Here is a 20384-nt window from a genome sequence, read left to right on the forward strand (position 1 = left end):
TATAAGGCCGTGACGGCAGAAGAATATAAGGAAGAATCGGTACGGGATGCTTTTATTAATGGATTACTGTCTAGATCAATTCGTCAGCGGTTGTTAGAAAATAAGACTTTGGATCTTAAGAGTGCTTTTGAGCAAGCCTCTACATTGGATGTGGCTCAGAGAAGTTCGGATTCTTATGCTCTTTTTAATCAGCCTGCGACTGTGGTTTCGGCAGTTCCGGATGAAAAGGAATTATGTGGACTTAATAGGAGTGGTTTACTAGATTCTGAAACAGCTTCTACTTCAGCGGCTGTTGCCTCTAGGATTCAGAAGTGTTATTTTTGTGGGAACGTCCGGCACCCTCGTCTGAAGTGTCCTGCTCGGGAGGCTGTGTGTAGTAAATGCGGCAAGAGAGGTCATTATGCACGTGTTTGTAAATCATCAGGTTCAATTACCTCTTCTGCGATTATTCAGCCTTTAGATAGGGCGTTTATTGCATCAATTTCTGCTGCATTTGCTCATGGCCTAAACAAAGCTATAGTTACGGCCCAAGTTAATGGGTTAGAAGTGAAGGCCCTTATAGATACGGGCAGTACCGAGAGTTTTATAAGTCTTCAGTTTGCGAAGGAGAAGCGTTTGAAAATTTTGCCTGTTACTTATCAGGTGTGTATGGCTCAGACAACTCTCACTTCACAAGTAGCTGGTTGTTGCCTTGTGAAATTGATGCTTCTAGGTAATACGTATACTGATATACGCCTATCTGTTTTGCCTAATCTTTGTGCGGATATTTTGATTGGTCATGATGTGCTTCAATTACACGAGTCTCTCAGTCTTTCGTTTGGAGGGACTAAGCCACCTTTATCTATTTGTGGATTAACCTCTTTATCAATTTTTCCATTATCACTTTTTTCCAATTTGATGCCGGATTGTAAGCCAATTGCTACCAAGTCAAGAAGGTATAGCAGTCAGGATAGAGAATTTATTAATTCTGAAGTTCAACGTCTTTTATTGGAAGGTATCATTGAACCTAGTTGTTCGCCTTGGCGGGCACAGGTAGTTGTCACCACTAACGAGAGACATAAGAAACGAATGGTGATAGACTACTCCCAGACTATTAATAGGTATACTCAATTAGATGCGTACCCTTTGCCTAAGATTGATGAGCTTATCAACAAAGTATCTCAGTATAAGGTTTTTAGCACTATTGACTTAAAGAGTGCTTATCATCAGATTCCTATTGGCCCAGAAATTCGAGTCGGGGGCTTGCCGCGCGTGTAAGCCCCCGATCTGCACTTACCCGACGCGCCGGCCGTTGAGCTTCAGGGACGCCTGGAATTGCTGTTTTAAAATGTTGACTCCCGGGCAGCGTCTGATGTCATGCCACCCAGGAGTGCAGCCAGCGCGAAGCCTGTAGCGCGCTGTGCAACTGAGACACGCCCCTTGAGGGCTCAGTTTAACAGGACACGCCCCCAATGTTTCTGCCAAGCTGCTAAGCATTTTTACATGCAAAGCAGCAGTTTAAATAGGTTTTTGGAAGTTTTTTGAAGCTTTTGGTAACTTTTATAAACTTTTAAAAACGTTTACATTATTTTGAAGAATCTGAAGTAGTTTTAAACAGAATTAAAGCAATTTAAAGACTTTTAAAAGCCCTAAAAGAATTTTTTTAATTCCATTTATTTATTTAGCAATGTCGTCGTCATACGTGTCTTCACACTGTTCCCTTTGGGGAACTGTATGAAGTGGTGGAAGGATTTATGGCCATGATTAATGCTCATTCCGTGACCGTAACCATCTTTGAATCAGCCATTAGGGCGGTTAGTCCTATGGCGGGAGGGTTTTACGGGCTCCCACAAGCTATACAAGGAGGGGGGGCCACCCACACCCACGGACGCAAATATCCCACTGGATGTCAACCCAGAATTTAGAGCCGGAGCTCCGACTCCACTTGCCGGGACTGTCTGGAGCGGGGTTCGAAACCCTACCCTGATCTGGCCCAGCGGCGGGGATCTTACTGCTATGCCAAAGGCCCAATCCGATTAGCAACGTGAAATGGCTGGAATGAGCACAATTCACGGCATTAAAAGAACTCACAATTGAACTGATGATGACCTCAGCAATCTCCTCAAGGAGGTGGAGGCACAGCGCCTGCTCATCATTGGTAATGAGAAGTCAAAGGCGCCGCAAAAAGGGCAGATGATAGCTTGGTCTTTCAAGTGGCAGCATAGGGCTCCAGTCACGGGGAGGGAAAAGGTGCAGGAAACGTATGGGTGTCACCTTTTGTGCGGAGTGGGCCTTTTGCGTAGCAGTAAGCATCCCCGCCGCTGGGCCAGAAGGAGTAGGGTTTCGAACCCCACTCCAGACAGTCCCGGCAAGTGGAGTTGGAGCTCCAACTATAAATTCTGGGTGGACATCCAGCGGGATACTTGCGTCCGTGGGTGTGGGTGGCCCCCCCCCCTCAGATGGGTTGTGGGAGCCCGTAAAACCCTCACGCCATAGGACTAACCACCCTAATGGCTGGTTCAAAGATGGTTACGGTCACGGAATGAGCGTTAATCACGGCCATAAATCCTTCCACCACTTCATACAGTTCCCGAAAGGGAACAGTGTGAGGATACGTACGACGATGACCTCTTGCGCAATGCACCTCCTTGGACCCTCAGTCACAGATGCGAGGGGGCAAATCGTGCAATTGTTAAATTTTTCATTTTATTGACATGTAAAATGTTGGCCCAGTAATTCCCTTCCAAATGCGCGAGTACGGTCGGGGTACTTACGCGTCTGGCCGGAGGAAATGCCGGTTTTCGGCATGCACAGCGCATGCGGGGAAAACCGACATTTCCTGTCCTCTGAACGAAGGGGTTCAGAGGCAGAACGCGTGCGCAGTAAAATTCGCCGCTTTCATTCATGATTTCAGTGAGGTCAAGTCCTTACAACTTACACATGAAAAAAGCATGGGTACAGTTGCTCCAGAGACTGCGGAGGAAGATATTTCTTATCGTGGAGCTTCTGAAAGTATGTATGTCTGTATATATTCCTTTGCGTGTTATGTATATATTCCTTTACTTATGTGTATGAATGTATTATTTAATTATGACTTTCAGAGAAAGTAACTTATTGGAAAATCATAATTAAAAACATACATTCATACACATAAGTAAAGGAATATAAAACATACATACATATACGTAAAGGAATATATGCGGACATACATACATAATTACTTATTACTGATGAAAAGTTTCTTTCTTAAAAGTGCTGGAAATGTTACATTACTCATTTTAGAACACTCATTTTCACATTCAATTCACACAGCCACAATTGCTCCTTCTACTTACCGTTCTGAAAACCCGTTTAAAAAAAAAAATTTAAACTTTAAAACTTACTTAAAATTTCTTAAAATAACTTCCCTCCCTTTCCCAAACAGAAATATTGCCTTTCAGAAGCTCCACGATAAAATATATCTTCCTCCGCAGCCTTGGAACAACTTTACACATGCTTTTTTCAAGTGTAACTTGTAAGGACTTACCCTCACTGAATCCATGAATGAAATCGACGAAGTTCACTGCGCAAGCGCTGCCTGTGCAGTCGCACGCGCTGTGCCTATGAACCCCTTCGTTCCGAGGACTGGAAATGGAGGCGTTCCCCGCATGCACTGTGCATGCTGAATGCTGGCATTTCCAACGGCCAGATGCGTGAGTACCCCGACCGTACTCACGCATTTGGTCACGAATTTCTGGCCCATTGTTAAGAGGGATCAACCATATATGGCCTTTGAGGCTGGCGGAAAGCTGTATCAGTTTTGCCGAATACCATTTGGTGTTACTAATGGTGTTGCTTGTTTTCAACGGGCAATGGATGCTTTTATAAGTGATAACTCTCTCTCTGACACCTTTTCATACTTAGATGACATCACGGTGTGTGGCAAATCAAGGGTGGAGCATGATTCTAATTTAGAAAGATTCCTTCAAGCTGCGGAAAAAGTTGGTTTAACTTTCAATAAAGAGAAGTGTATCTTTTTGACTGCTGAGGTAAATCTACTGGGGTATATTATCTCGGGAAACAAGATTAAACCAGATCCAGAACATCTGCGACCATTGATTGATTTACCTTGTCCTACTAATTCTAAGGCTTTGCAACGAGTTGTTGGACTGTTTTCTTATTATTCTAATTGGATTGCAAACTTTTCACAGAAGATCCGGCCCCTTATTCGGGTTACGGCATATCCTCTATCATGGGAGGCCAGGACGTGTTTTGATAATTTTAAAAAGGATATCCTTGGAGCAGTTGTGCATTCTATTGATGAGCAGGTTCCCTTTGTGATTGAGACGGACGCTTCTGATTTTGCAATTGGGGCTACTCTGAACCAAAATGGAAGACCTGTGGCCTTTTTCTCACGTACTTTGAACAACAGTGAAAAAAGACATTCTTCAATAGAGAAAGAGGCTTATGCAATAGTAGAAGCACTGCATAAATGGAGACATTATTTATCGGGGCGACATTTTATGTTGGTAACTGACCAAAAGTCTGTGTCCTTTATGTTTGATGTCAAACATTTTGGAAAGATCAAGAATGATAAAATAATGAGGTGGAGGATTGAGTTGGCATGTTACCATTTTGATATAGTTTATCGTCCGGGGAAGGATAATGTTGCTGCTGATGCGCTGTCGAGGGCTTATTGTTCTGTGATTCACGGAGATATGCTTATTAATCTTCACAATGCCTTATGCCATCCTGGGGTTACGAGGATGATACACTTCGTACGCAGTAAGAATTTGCCCTTTTCAGTTGAAGACGTCAAGTGGATGACTTCATCATGTTCTATCTGTGCTCGGTGTAAACCGAATTTCTTTAAGCCTCAACGAGCACATCTTATAAAGGATACTTCTCCTTTTGAACGTTTGAGCATTGATTTTAAGGGACCTCTTCCTTCAACGACTCAAAATCGATATATATTTACTGTTGTGGATGAGTTTTCAAGGTTCCCTTTTGCTTTTCCTTGCACAGATGTATCAGCTGCTACAGTTATCAAATGTCTGACTCAACTTTTTGTCATTTTTGGGATGCCTGCGTATATCCATTCGGATCAGGGAAGTTCTTTTATGTCTTCCCAGTTGAAGGAATACCTTCAGAGTCGGGGAATCTCTACTAGTAGAACTACCCCGTATAATCCCCAGGGTAATGGACAGTGTGAACGATACAATGGGGTGATCTGGAAGGCAGTTATGTTGGCTTTGACATCCCGGAACCTTAAGAATACACAGTGGGAAATGGTACTGCCTGATGCCCTGCATTCCATTAGATCATTGCTTTCAACGGCTACTAATGTGACCCCTCATGAAAGGCTCTTTAACTATCCGCGGAGATCTACTACGGGATATTCGGTACCTTCATGGCTTACTATGCAGGGACCTGTGCTGCTTCGACGCCATGTTAGATTGTCAAAATATGATCCTTTAGTGGAGGAGGTGGAGCTGTTGGAGGCAAATTCCCAATATGCTCATATTCGATTCCAAGATGGGAAAGAAAGTACTGTTTCAATTAAAGACTTGGCTCCTTGTGGTGGCCAGCCCTCTTCTGAGGATATTAACAATAGTCATGATTCAGATAATGTGGATGTCGTTACAGATACTACGAATATTTCCAATCCTATTGCAGATAATTATACTTTTATTAGTCAGCCTTCGATGGATGTTCATGACCATCCCAGTTTACCTCCTGATGGGATTTCCAATCCGGAAACCGTTGATAATCGGGATATGGATAACCTTCCTGCAGAAGATACTTCTGTGTCTCCTGGTTTGGGAGGGCAAGGAATTTCACCAGGGTTAAGAAGGTCAACATGAACAAGATACCCGGTCGACCGATTGAAAATGGACTTTTAAATTGATAGTAATGTTTTAAAATTGTTGAAATATTATATTTGTATTGTTTTAGTTGAGAGATACTTAACACTTAAGTGTAATGTTACCATTTGTTGTTGCTCACTTAGTATTGTGTCATGTTGAATAGTTTTATTTTGTCTGTGCATAGTTTTAGTTGTAAATAATTAATTATAAATTGTAAAGGTTATTTAGGTTGGAGTATATTTTAAAAGAAGGGGTGAATGTGGTGATTATTCTTTATGTTTAGTAAGAAGTATTTTAATTGGTTGTTTGTTTCCTGCCATTGAGATATATGCTGTAAACTCATTGGTAGTTGTTGTCATGTGATTTGTGGTGGCCATCTTAAATTCAGTTCTCTACAGCCTTGGTTGGGACTGGGTGTTGAAAGATGTGCTACTGGATTTTTAAAGTTAATAAAGCCTAGATTAGAAAGGCAAATCTATTCTTTATTTCAGGGCATAATGGTTGTTTTTGTTGCAACTATTGCATGTTTTACCATATGCTGGACACTTTTTTGGTGGATGCTGTGTACCGCATCGACTACATGACTTTCGATTGTCCCTTTCATTTTCGTTCGCTGGCCATGCCTCTTTTTTCACATTGGCGCTCTTTTTGTTAAACGGTTTGTGTCCGTTCTTACTCACTGCATCCACGTTGCAGCTACTGTCACTGAACAGCTCCTTTGCCTGCAACTTCACAGTCTCTGTAGCCCTACACAGTGCTATGGCTTTTCCCAGGTCTAGATCTTGCTCTCTTAGCAGTCTTTCCCTTAGACCATTATCTGGAATACCACACACCAGTCTGTCTTTTATCAGTGAGTCTGTCAGTCCCCCAAATTCACATGATTTGCTTCTGCTTCTCAGTTCAGTCACATACTGATCAATAGTCTCACCCGTTTTCTGTACACATGTGAAAAATCTGTGCCTCTCAAACGTCACGTTGCGTTTAGGTATGCAGTAGGCCTCAAACTGTTCCATTATTTTATCTATCTTCATTTTGTCTCCATTAGCAGTGAATGTGAAGTTATTATACACCTCCAGCGCTTCATCACCCACGACATGTAAGAACAGTGACGATTTCTTTTTATTACTTTTCTCGTCAGCTCCGATTGCTGATAAATACAACCCCACACGTTGTTTGAACCTTCTCCAATTTTCAGCCACATTACCTGTCAACTGAAGCATCGCCGGTGGGAGTAAACCTTCTATTTTTCACTTCGTTAGCTATTCTCTAATGGTAAGTAACGATGTTCTCTTTTGGCTTGCTAATCTGTGGAGAGCTGATTTAACCTCAGATTTTTTCTCTTCATCTCTTGCAGCCACTTCTGACACCATGTATTGATTTCTTTGTGGGTTCAATGACGAGACATTTATGAAAGAGAATGAGTTTTAATCTAAAGTCTGTTCAACTCTGTATACAGCTTTTCAGGAGACACGATGCTTGTGATGCATCTAGAACGAAACTGAAACTAAACTAACTGCCTTGCTTCTCTCGGTCACATGCCCTCTGCTGGTCAGGCACAAGCAATCAATACATGCAAGCATGCTATTAAGACATCATAATCGAACAGGCAAATACCATCTCTATTTGCTGATATCATTACAGGCATCCATGAGGCGCTGTGGCCATCAGCAGCAGCAGAATTGTATTCCACCACAATCTGTAACCTCATGGCCCGGCATATCCCTCACTCTAACATTACCATCAAGCCAGGTGACCAATTCTGGTTCAATAAGGAGTGTAGAATAGCATGCCAGGAGCAGCACCAGGTGTACCAAAAATGAGGTGCCAACCTGGGGAAGCTGCAACACAGGACTACATGCACGCTAAAAGCGGAAGAAGCATGCTATATAGATAGAGCTAAGCGATCCCACAATCAATGGATCAGATTAAAGCTCTGCAGTCCTGCCACATCCAGTCATGAATGGTGGTGGACCATTGAACAACTAACCGGAGGAGGAGGCTCCATGAATATCCCTATCTTCAATGATGGTGGAGCCCAGCATGTGAGTACAAAAGACAAGGCTGAAGCGTTTGCAACCATCTTCAGCCAGAAGTGCTGAGTAGATGATCCTCCTTCTGAGGCCCCCACCACCACAGAAGCCAGTATTCAGCAAATTCGATTCACTCCACGTGATATCAAGAAACGGCTGAGCGCACTGAATACAGCAAAAGCTGTGGGCCCCGCCAACATCCCGGCTGTCATGCTGAAGACTTGTGCTCCAGAACTAGCTGCGCCTCTAGCCAAGCTGTTCCAGTACAGCTACAACACTGGCATCTACCCGACAATGTGGAAAACTGCCTAGGTATGTCCTGTCCACAAAAAGCAGGACAAATCCAATCCGGCCAATTACCGCCCCATCAGTCTACACTCAATCATCAGCAAAGTGATGGAAGGTGTCGTCGACAGTGCTATCAAGCAGCACTTACTCACCAATAACCTGCTCACTGATGCCCAGTTTGGGTTCCGCCAGGACCACTCGGCTCCCGACCTCATTACAGCCTTGGTCCAAACATGGACAAAAGAGCTGAATTCCAGAGGTGAGGCGTGAGTGACTGCCCTGGACATCAAGGCAACATTTGACCGAGTGTGGCATCAAGAAGCCCTAGTAAAACTGAAGTCAATGGAAATCGGTGGGAAATCTCTCCACGAGCTAGAGACATAACTAGCACAAAGGAAGATGGTTGTGGTGGTTGGAGGACAATGAACACAGCCCCAGGACATTGCTGGAGGAGTTCCTCAGGGCAGTGTCCTAGGCCCAACCATCTTCAGCTGTTTCATTAATGACCATCCCTCCATCATAAGGTCAGAAATGGGGATGTTCGCTGATGACTGCACAGTGTTCAGTACCATTCGCAACTCCTCAGATAATGAAGCAGTCCATGCTCACATGGAGCAAGAACTGGACGACGTTCAGGCTTGGGCTGATAAGTGGCAGGTAACATTCGCGCCACACAAATGTCAGGCAATGACTATCTCCAACAAGCGAGAGTCTAACCACTGTCCCTTGACATTCAACAACATTACCATCGCCGAATCCCCCACCATCAATATCCTGGGGGGTCACCATTGACCAGAAAATTAACTGGACCAGCCACATAAATACTGTGGCAACAAGAGCAGGTCAGAGGCTGGATATTCTGCGGTGAGTGGCTCACCTCCTGACTCCCCAAAGCCTTTCCACCATCTACAAGGCAGGAGTGTAATGGAATACTCTCCACTTGCCTGGATGAGTGCAGCTCCAACAACACTCAAGAAGCTCGACACCATCCAAGGCAAAGTAACCCGCTTGATTGGCACCCCATCCACCACCTTAAACATTCACTCCCTCCACCACCAGTGTACCGTGGTTGCAGTGTGTACCATCTACAAGATGCACTGCAGCAACTCGTCAAGGCTTCTTCGGCAGCACTTCCCAAACCCGCGATCTCTTCCACCTAGAAGGACAAGGGCAGCAGACACATGGGAACACCACCACCTCCAAGTTCCCCTCCAAGTCACACACCATCCTGACGTAGAAGTATATCGCCGATCCTTCACCGTCGTTGGGTCAAAATCTTGGAACTCCCTCCCTAACAGCACTGTGGGAGCACCTTCACCACACGGACTGTAGCGGTTCAAGAAGGTGGCTTATCACCACCTTCTCAAGGGCAACTAGGGATGGGCAATAAATGCTGGCCTTGCCAGCGATGCCCACATCCCGTGGACGAATATAAAAAAATAGCTGACCTACCCCCCCCCATTCAGGCCACACCAGCAACTTTCTTTATATATTATCTTTAATGTAGAAAATATCCTACGGTGTTTTACAGAGGAAAAGAAGGAAAACAGTATGGATAAAAGGGATAAAAAGAGCCGATGCCAGGCCACTATGGGACATTCAGTAACGGTGACTGAAAGCTTGGTTGAAAAGATGGGCTTTGAGAAGGTTGCTAAAGGTGGAGAGAGAAGTGGAAGGCAGAAGGGTTTGGGGATGGGATTCACAAGAGTAGGGCCTAAGCGACTGAAGCCTGTGCGCCCAAAGGTGGGGGATTAAGAAGACTGACAGGTTGGCAAGCTGTCGGTGGGAAAGCCTGTGGTAGAAGGCCACAGCCGGGGACCATTGTGGATGGTCCCCGGCAATCGGCAAAGATTACGGGGCATAAAGTAGGGGTGTTTCGGGCGGGGGGTGGGGTGGGCGGTGCAGAAAGATCATGGGCAATAATGGTGGGGAGGGGTCGGTATAGATTGCGGGGCGTAAAAGGGGGTCAATATGGCTGGCTGCCAGGTGAGAAATGGAACAAAAAAATGATAATTAGGTCTTGCCGTTAAATTTGGCAGGACCTCCATGTCCCCAGAATTTGCGGGATCCCCCCGCAAACACGCTCCCTCCCCGCTTCCCCATAAATATTGGGGCCATGGAGTCACATCTTCAAAAATAATATGATAAGTATCACAAGATTAGCACAATTGGTTTCTTGACATCATCGCATCAGTAAGTTCCGGCCACTTAAAAGTATATAATTCACAGTAGCTATGGCATTGTTGATGTTACACAACAAGATCATTGATACTACATGCTGCTAATGCTTCTTTAGTTGATAGGAAGAGCCAGATTTTGCATCTCACGATGTTAGTTAGACTTGTTCGTGCACATTTAAGTTAAAAAAAATTTTGCCAACAAAGTTGGGAGCGGGTGCCCATCCCGCCCCCAACCCGCCTCCATGCCATCGTCCCAGGAGGCGGGTAGCTGACCCGCACCGGGTCCCGCCTCCAGGAGGCGGGAAGAGGATTACAACTATTTAACTGCCTGTTAACAGGTAGTTAACAGGCAGGTAAGAGGATTATCCCCATTTTACCCACACAAGTGCGGGCTTCCTGAAGGCTGCGAACCCCGGCCGGGTCACCGAGGCAAGCAGTTGGTCGGAGGGGGTCGGAGGGGTGCAAGAGTTCGCTGTGATGGTAAGTGCTGGGTGCAAGTGTGGAGAGGTTAGTATGTGAGGTAAGTGGAAAATGTTAGAAAAAGTTTACTTACCTTTGTTTCTTCCTGCAGGCTTCAAGAGTTGGGGATGCGGAGAGTCTCGCACCTCTGCGGCAGAGATGACAGATGGCTGCTGCATTCTCCAATGCAACAACCATCTAATTTCTGCTAAAGAAAGGGGTTTGATGAGTCTTGAATACAAGAACTCATCAAACTACAGAGCTGTCAAACGATGACAATTCATCTGTCAAAACGTCATACACTGACGTTCTCTGTAACCGGCTTCCCCTTAATTAGCCTGCTAAGCCCGCTGGGCGGGCGTAACAAGGTCAATCAAGGGAAAATAGCGTGGGTTGGCCACAAGTCGATGGAGGCGGAACTAAAACCCGACAAGTGGGAGTCCCGCCTCCAAAAGCTCCCCATTGGCAAAATCCAGCCCTTGGTGAACAATGGGACAGACAGTGTATCTCCTTAACCAATGAGATTAAAGGATTGAGAAATAAACAGAGGAAGGACTGAGAAGGAGGGTGAATTAGAGTGGGTGAATTCAATGTTAAATCAGGTGCAGAAAGAGAAAGGGAAGGAAAGATTGGATCAAGAGAGAAAGAGAAATTAAAATAAAAAAAAAAGTTAAAAATGTAAAATTTGACACTTTTTGAAAATAAAACAATTTAGAGCCTGAAGCAACGTGACTCCACACTTAAAATTGTTTACTTTCTGGTCATTAACAATTATCACGTTGCTGACGGGGTACGTTTGCTATTAATTACTAGACTTAACTTTCTGTGGCGAGTTTAATGAGCAATGAATGTGCAAATGCAGCAACCTCATGAAAATCACGGGGAGGTTAAACACGTGATGCCGTTTTGGCAAAGCTAATGGCAGAGCGGCGCAGAGTGGCCAGCAGCTCGTGGTGATTCACAATTGACGGGGTATCTCTTCCTCGCCACAAGTTGCTGGCCGATGTGCACATTAATAGCAGCGTGCGGCGTTCATGCGCTGTTATTTTTGCCAGCAGAATCTGGCCCGAAGTGTTGGTCCATACTGTACAGGTAGTCCTGGTTGCAGTACGACTCCTTAATATGTCTGACCCTTTTTACTTTAACCTCCCGATTGGCATCCAGGCAGAAGTTGATGCAGTGCAACGGAGGTAATGTTTGGAGACCAGCAACCATGGCAACGGCTTAGGAAAACTCAGTCGCACATTGTACAAAGTGGCCGTTTTCAAGAGATGGATAGGCACTGGAAAACCAAATGAGCCAAAACCTTAAATTGGACATTAATGAAAGTATCTGTGTAAATATTACAATTAACTCACCAATTTTTGGATAAACTTTCTTTGCCTAAATATTTTGCAGATTTTATTATTACTTAAAAGTTATTTTTGTTATTTTGTAGAATCGGAGTTGTTTTTTCAGCTGAAATCTTAGTTTCAAAAATCTATACATGAGTTCTCAAGGGTAGTATGTGTATATGTTTCGTGCGCTTGAGACAGTTTCAGTATGTGCCAAGCATGTGCTGCACTTAAGAATTTATTGATTTTGTTCAATGTCAAGCCTACATTTTTCAACAATAACACATTGTAAAAATAACCAATAAAGGCTGGTAGTTGGACCCAATTTTTGAACATTCGGCTTTGCTTTTTCTGCCCTTTGAGGGACAAATGCTCCAAAGGTATCACAGCAGCTTAAGTCCATTTGACAATGGCCCTGAAATTAGGATCGGGAGCTTGCCGCGCGTGCAAGCCCCCGATGTGCACTTACCCGGCGCGCTGACATTTGAATCGTGGCCCGCATTGCATTTCCTCTCACTGGCCTGCTTGAGGTCCTGCCGCGCTGTGCGTGCGTGACCCAGCGGCGTACTTAGTGCGATGAGCCGGCTGGGATCACGTGAGCACAGGGCAACCAATGGGAGGTTGCAAAAGTTCATTCATGAGTTTGACAGTAAGAGCTGTCAAACTCATGAAAACTCCTGGCCCCAAAACACTACTTAAACTTGAAAGAAAATTAAAAAAAACATTGCACTACTTAAATGGACTATAAATAAATGTAAAAAACTATTTTAAACAATAATTTTAAAATTTGAAAAAATTATTATATAAAAAATCGGGGCTAAAACTAAACTTACCTTACTGTAAATTCTTTAAAAATAATAAACCTGTGGAAATTTTTTTTATAAATTGTATTATTAGACCACTTACCTGTAAAACTAAGTACTTACGTGTGGTTTTTCAATGCGTAAAAACCGGAGGCCTTTACACATGCGCAACTCTCTAAAAATAAAGGAAATCCAAGTCGCACGCGCAGACTCCTGCATGCATGCGTTCAGCCTCTTAACCCCTTGGGTCAGAGGAGAGGAAATGCCGGTTTTCTCTGCATGCGCTGTGCATGCTGAAAACCGGCAATTCCTCCGGGCACACGCGTGAGTACCCCGTCCGTACTCACGCGTTGGGAGAGGAATTACTGGGCCAATACACTCAAAATCTGGGGGCGTGGTCCTACAGGAAGGTGCATTAATTGGCACAGTGGTAAACTCTATTCTTAAAATCAAAGTAAAATAGTGTGATTCATAAGGTATTGTCTCAAGAGATGGCTAGGCACAGGAAAACCAAATGAGCCCTAACGATAAATTGGACATTAATTAGTCTCAGGATAAGGGGTCGGCCATTTAAGACTGAGATAAGGAGGAATTTCTTCATTTAGAGGGTTGTGAATCTTTGGAATTCTCTACCCCAAAGGGCTGTGGATGCTGAATCGTTGAGTATATTCAAGGCTGAGATCGATGGATTTTTGGACTCATGGGGAATCAAGGGATATGGGGATCGGGCGGGAAAGTGGAGTTGAGGTCGAAGATCAGCCATGATCTTATTGAATGGCGGAGCAGGCTCGAGGGGCCATATGGCCTACTCCTGCTCCTAATTCTTATGTTCTTATGCCTGTTATATGCACTGCCTTGTACAAAGGAGCCTGAAGGGCATAGTAGAATAAAAGACTGTGCTTCCACCCTTGAGTTTAGTTCAGTCAAGGTCATTGGGTGAAAGTCTGATGGAGACAACGGGAAAGTAATTAATTTTGCATCTATTTTCTATTCCATTTTATTTATCCTATCTGTCTCTCTCTATCTATCTATCTATCTATCTATCTATCTATCTATCTATCTATCTATCTATCTATCTATCTATCTATCGATCCATCTATCTATCTATCTATGCCACACTTTGAGGTCTCACATTTTGTTATAGATGTAGAACAACTTTAAAGAAAAAAGTCAGTAACTTTTATTCCATTTTTGAACCTTGTAAATTAGTCTCTAATTCACCTCATGATATTTGCATTCACGGCAATTGGACCTTGTGGCCTTGAAGGGGGTACTGCTCTATCTTAGCAGCAGAATAATACTTTGCAATGACATGGTATATTGCTCCTGTCCTTCTAAAACAATGCTTCCCCTGGCTTACCATGAGCTACTATCGCCAAACAATTGAATACTATTATCTGTAATGGAGAAAGTAACCAGAAAGAAATACATATTAAGGAAATGTAAAACTGAGGAGAGTTGGTGAGTGGATTTAAATCCGTGGTAAACATGAATAGATTGAACATTTTGATTTTACATTGTGGTTTGCAGATTGGTGGGGTTGTGCCTTTTCTGGTCACACAGCATTTCCAGGAGAAAGCATTGAGGTAGTTGGCAAACTGGTAACGGTACTATTACATGCTCCAGGACCAAAGCATTTTGTTGGTGATCATCTGGGGTGGGGGTTTAGATGGTAGGGGTTAGAAATCTAACAATAATCATCACATAATTCGGCCAAATAAACATGCAAACCAAAGCTTACATTTTCTGAGGCGAGCAAACTCTCTTGCCCCCAGTGCTTATTAGAAAATGGTGAGCAACACACACATATGGACTTGGAAAATTTACCCCCTAAGTTTTACCTTAGAGATTGGACATTTTTTTCCCCAAACTGCTCTAAGAAATTCAGTCTAGTTATTAATTACGCAGGGTTATGGGAAAAGAGCAGTAGAGGGAGACTACAGGAAACTCTTTGGTACCCGGCACCGACTGGACCGGGATGGTGCCGGTTGATTAAAAATTCCGGATGACGGAGAGGGTTATCTACCGAGGCTATTTTTAACAAACAAAAATTTTAAAAATCAAGAAATGTGCAGTATACAGTAATTGGCAGATTGGAAGAGACTACCGGCAGCGCGGGAGAGTCAGACTCCTGTTATTGAGGTGTTCGGACTTCCGACAGCGCCAAGAAGCCGAGTAGTGGCAGTTTGGAGAACTACCCCCGCTGACTAACTCGGCCACCGCGGGAGACTCGGACTCGGACTCAGCAACAATTCCGGTTATTGAGGTGTTGTTTTCAGAGTATGAATTTTGCCGGTTAATAGAGAATTCCGGATATTCAGGTGCCGTTTAAACGAGAGTTTCCTGTAATTGGATAACTCTTTCAAAGAACCGGCACAGGCATGATAAATTGAATGGCCGCCTTCTGTGAAGTGTGATTCTAGTTTCAAGGTCAGCCGCAGGTTTGCAGACAAATGTTGAGCTACATGATGGTTAAACTTGCTCAGACGTCTTACTGGTTGTTGTTTATATACAAAGAAAACCTGACGATTTCCTATTATTATGTTTCATTAACTAAATACACAACAGAGCAGAGTGGGACAATGAGTCTATTCAACTCACAAAGAAGACACCATAAACTGGAGTTATGAATCTTCATGACAAAATAGGTAAACTGGGTGCTACACTGCTCCTTACTGTGTATTCTCCCTCTCTATTCCTAAAGGCAACACGCTTCTTGGCAACTGGTGTTGCTTTGACTCCAGCTCCTGCATTTTTTTTGTGAAATGTCACAATTCTCCACATTCCAGTTTCCTCAGAAAGGTATTTGTTGATGCAGTAAGGTCGAGGCTAGATCTGTTTTTTTGCTGCAGCAGAGCCACGTGGGGCTTATATCGGCTTCCCACGCAATGAGGTAAATGTTCTGAGTCAGCCTTTGCTTCCAGCGTTCTCCCAATTTGCAAAAAAGAATCGTGTTTGTTTTTTTAACTTGAAACACATTTTATGAAACAGGCTTCACCCTTTAAACTGGCACTGGCACTGCTCGTTAGAATTCAGCTGAGGGTTGTTCTGCATGCATTTTGGAATGTGCCATTTAATTGGGCAAATTTTATTTCTGGAAATTGCCCTTCAGGTTCCATTTAATTATAGAAATTGTTGGAAAAGACTTGGCGTCATGAACCTACGCTGTTTATTAATTTAACGCACCCTGTTCTGAGTGACACATGTGTGTTGCACAAACATACCTTTCCTGGAATAGAATTCCAATTAAATTCAGGGTTTGATGGGCTAAGTCCAAATTCTTGTCCATTACATTTTTTAAAATTATTTTTCCGCTAAAAAGTACATGCTTTTATCTGTACGCTTGTGCCAAGTATACTCCAGAGCCAAGCACATATTTTCATTTGGAGAGTTCTGTACAATCTGGGTTTGATTTGTTTCCTCCATAATCAGAGCTGTGTGTTATTCCTGTCTGCTCGTTGATCTCCCGTGGCATTGCTTGTGGTCACAGTTTTATAATCACAGATATTAAATTAATAAATTTAGAAGAAATGGCATTGTTTTAGGAGAAAACAATTCCCACGATGCCTCTCCATGACAGACACAGAAGTGATCAATCAGAGCTGAAATTTCAAGGCACAGGTGATGCTTCCAACTCTGGGCTGAAGCAGAACTCAGGCTCCAGGTCTTGGAGAGAGCAGTATCCCTGTGTGGAGATTTCGTCTTCTTAGCATTTTGGACGTTGAGCACTAATTTTATAGGTAAACCTAGTGATTTTTTTTTTCAGAATGGTGTAGTTTTTTACACAGTTGTGTTTACCATCTCATAATTATTACCTTTAAGCTGCGCAGAATGACCTGGGCCTGAAAGGAAAATGGCAGCTCAAAGCTCTTTGAAAAACTGTTGAGCAATCTAATTGATTCATTTTGGGTGTTAGTTCCTGGAATATGGTTGCTGTGCTTGGGGGAAAAAAAACTGATTGGGTGTTTTCTGTGGTGTGAGGCTATTTCCGATTGGCATTCCCTACCTGAATGGAGTGGTTTTGAAATGCTTCGCACTGAGCCAATGGGATAGTTTAAACAATCAATGTCATTAACTTAACAACAACAACAACAACTTGTGTCTATATAGTGCTTTTAATGTACAAAAAACGTTAAAGTGCTTTACAGAGGCGTAATCAGATTATTATTGATGCTGACACAACAAAGGAGATATTAGGAGGGGTGCCCAAAGGCTTGGTCAAAAAAGTGGGTTTAAAGGAGGTCCTTATAAGAGAAGAGGGAGAGGGAGAGGCAGAGGGATTTAGTGAGAGAATCCCTGAGCGTGAACCTAGAGAGCTGAATGCACGCCCGCAAATGGTGGAGCAAAGGGAGGGACAGATTCACAAAACGCCAGAGTCAGAGGAACGGAGAGTTCAGGAGGGGTTTGTGGGTCTCGAGGAGGTTAATAATAACATAAGAACATAAGAATTAGGAGCAGGAGTCGGCCACATGGCCCCTCGAGCCTGCTCCGCCATTCAATAAGATCATGGCTGCTCCTCGACCTCAACTCCACTTTCCCGCCCGATCTCCATATCCCTTGATTCCCCGAGAGTCCAAAAATCTATCGATCTCAGCCTTGAATATACTCAATAAAACAGCATCCACAGCCCTCTGGGGCAGAGAATTCCAAAGATTCACAACCCTCTGAGTAAAGAAAGTCCTCCTCATTTCAGTCTTAAATGGCCGACCCCTTATCCTGAGACTATGCCCCCTAGTTCTACACTCTCCAGCCAGGGGAAACAACCTCTCAGCATCTACCCTGTCAATCTCCCTCAGAATCTTACATTTTTAGGAGGCCTTTTTCGTGAGTGAATGTGCAGTGGTTAATTCAGCTGTAATGATTTTTTAATGTATAGAGACGTGAGGTGTGGTGCTATATGGACACATGATGCATACAAGACTTTTATCTGTAAGATTTTATGGCATTCATATATCCAGCATCTTTTAATGTGTGCGCACCTTGGAATATTCATGACAACATTCAAGAAGCTGGACACCATCCAGGACAAAGCAGGCTGCTTGATTGGCACTCCATCCACCACCTTAAACATTCACTCCCTTCACCACCGGTGTACCGTGGCTGCAGTGTGTACCATCTACAAGATGCACTGCAGAAATGTGCTAAGACTTCTTCGACAGTGACCTCTACCACCTAGAAGGAAAAGGGCAGCAGGCGCATGGGAACACCACCAGCTCCAAGCTCCCCTCCAAGTCACACACCATCCTGACTTGGAAATATATCGCCATTCCTTCATCGTCGCTGGGTCAAAACCCTGGAACTCCCTCCCTAACAGCACTGTGGGAGTACCTTCACCACAGGGACTGCAGCGGTTCAAGTTCACCACCACCTTCTCAAGGGCAATTAGGGATGCCTACATCCCGTGAATGAATAAAAAAATCATGTGAGTTAGGGGCCATCCTCCATTGGGCCAGAAATTCGGGTCCCCACGGGTGAGTACGCGCTGGGTACTCACGTGTAGGCCCAATGAAAGTGTCGGTTCCGTGCATGCACTGCGCATGCGCGGGAAACCGGAACATCCGTTCCCTTAAAGGAAGGTCGAACGCGTGCGCCGGAGAGGCAGCGTGTACACCTGGAACTTCCGTTTTTTTTGCAGGGAGGGTAAGTCTCCAGCAGCTATGCTTTTAAAAAGCAGTCACAAGGCCTGCTTTTAACAAGGTAAGTGGTGAATTAAGTAAAATTAAAACATTTTTTCCACAGGTTTATTATTTTTAAATACTTTAAAGAAAGGTAAGTTTATTGTTAGCTCTGTTAAAAACTGTAATTAATTTTTTCAAAAATTTAAATTATTGTTTAAAATAGTTATTTTATGTAATTTATAGTTATTTTATATATGTGATTTAAAAAAAATGTATTTGAAGTTTTAGTTATGTTTTGGGGCTGATCTCTATTTCATAGATTTGACAGGTCTTCCTGTCAAATCTATGAATAGAGATTCCCTGCTACCATTGGCTCTCCGTGGCCCACATGATCCCAGGGGACGCTTCGAACTAACTGCGCTCCTGGGATACGCAAGCACTGCGCGCCGGCAGTTGGAGGAGGCCCAGGATCGGAATCCCTCGCGGGCCCACAGCTCGACGGCCGGCGCACTAGGTAAGTGCAGGTCAGGGGCTTGCACCCGCGGGAAACCTCCGACCCGAATTTCTGGCTCATTATATTTTGGTTGATTTTACATCAAGGCCAGTAGATGACTACTCCCGATGTGAATGGCAGAAAGATTGTTATAATGCTTCCATTAGCCGGCACAGACACGATGGGCCGAATGGCTTCCTTCTGTGCCGTGAATTTCTATAACAATCTCAACTGGGAACCTAGGGGATACTGGAAATGACCTCACTGCATCTGGGCGAGGCATGGAGAAACTCAGTCAGGATCCCTGCACCTGACTGCTCTCTGTTTATTACTGAGGGAAATGCTCATGTGAATGTCAAAGGGGAACAGTTTGGGCTGGGCTGTGTGTGTGTCCCCACATAGTTAAAAAAGCCTGCCAACACTTACAGTCGAGGTCCCACACCTGAAGAATGGCCACTTGGCCAAGGTCTTGGAGCACATCTATCCTCCATGGAACTGTATCTCAGTATAAGTCACCACCTTCATCAAAACTACAGCACCACTGGGAAAACACACCTAAGTTGGACATAGAGAAGAAACTGGTAAAACTGTTGAAGGAATGAAGGTTTGAGGGGCGGGGGAGCAGGCATGAGCATGGGGCAGCTATGCAAATAAAGTAGGAGGGCCCTAACAGGTCCTTCTGCCTCATTTTCCTGCCAGACAGTTGCCCATTAGGAAAGGCTTTAGGCAGGCGGCAAGACCACGGAGGCTGAGAAATGTAAGTGGAAACTTTATTGCAGATGCTATGAAGGCTTTCAGACTGGAGGCTTCCTGTGCTGCCATTTTTGGACAGCAGTCTGAAGCCTACAGCCAGCGATCATTATCTCTCAGTGACTGACCTTCCACCCCCCCACCTCTCCAGGTGCTAGGGCCAGGCAGAGGGCGGACCTGCGCCAGGAGAACATCTGGCCCAGGGTAATGAACTGAATCCAGAAATCTAGGTGGCTTCTGGTCATGTCATATGAGCTTTGCCTGATCTGTGCTCAGGCTTGGCAGGGTGGGGGAGGGGTGGGGGATGGTGACCTGGCAAGGAAAGCCTGGGCCAATGTTTTTCTGTTAGGACCACACCAGATTCCCCACCAACATGAGATCAGAAGGTTCAGCTTGACCAAGAAAAGCAATTATTGCACGCAGTGTAAATATTTTGTGGCAATGATCTGGTCTACTTATTCCCTTTTCTAACATAAGAATTAGGAGCAGGAGTAGGCCATATGGCCCCTCGAGCCTGCTCCGCCATTCAATAAGATCATGGCTGATCATCGACCTCAACTCCACTTTCTCGCCCAATCTCCATATCCCTTGATTCCCCAGGAGT

This window comes from Somniosus microcephalus, chromosome 18 (genome assembly GCF_052327205.1).
Source record: "Somniosus microcephalus isolate GS21.2 chromosome 18, FLI_Smic_1.0, whole genome shotgun sequence".
NCBI classification, from domain to species: domain Eukaryota; kingdom Metazoa; phylum Chordata; class Chondrichthyes; order Squaliformes; family Somniosidae; genus Somniosus; species Somniosus microcephalus.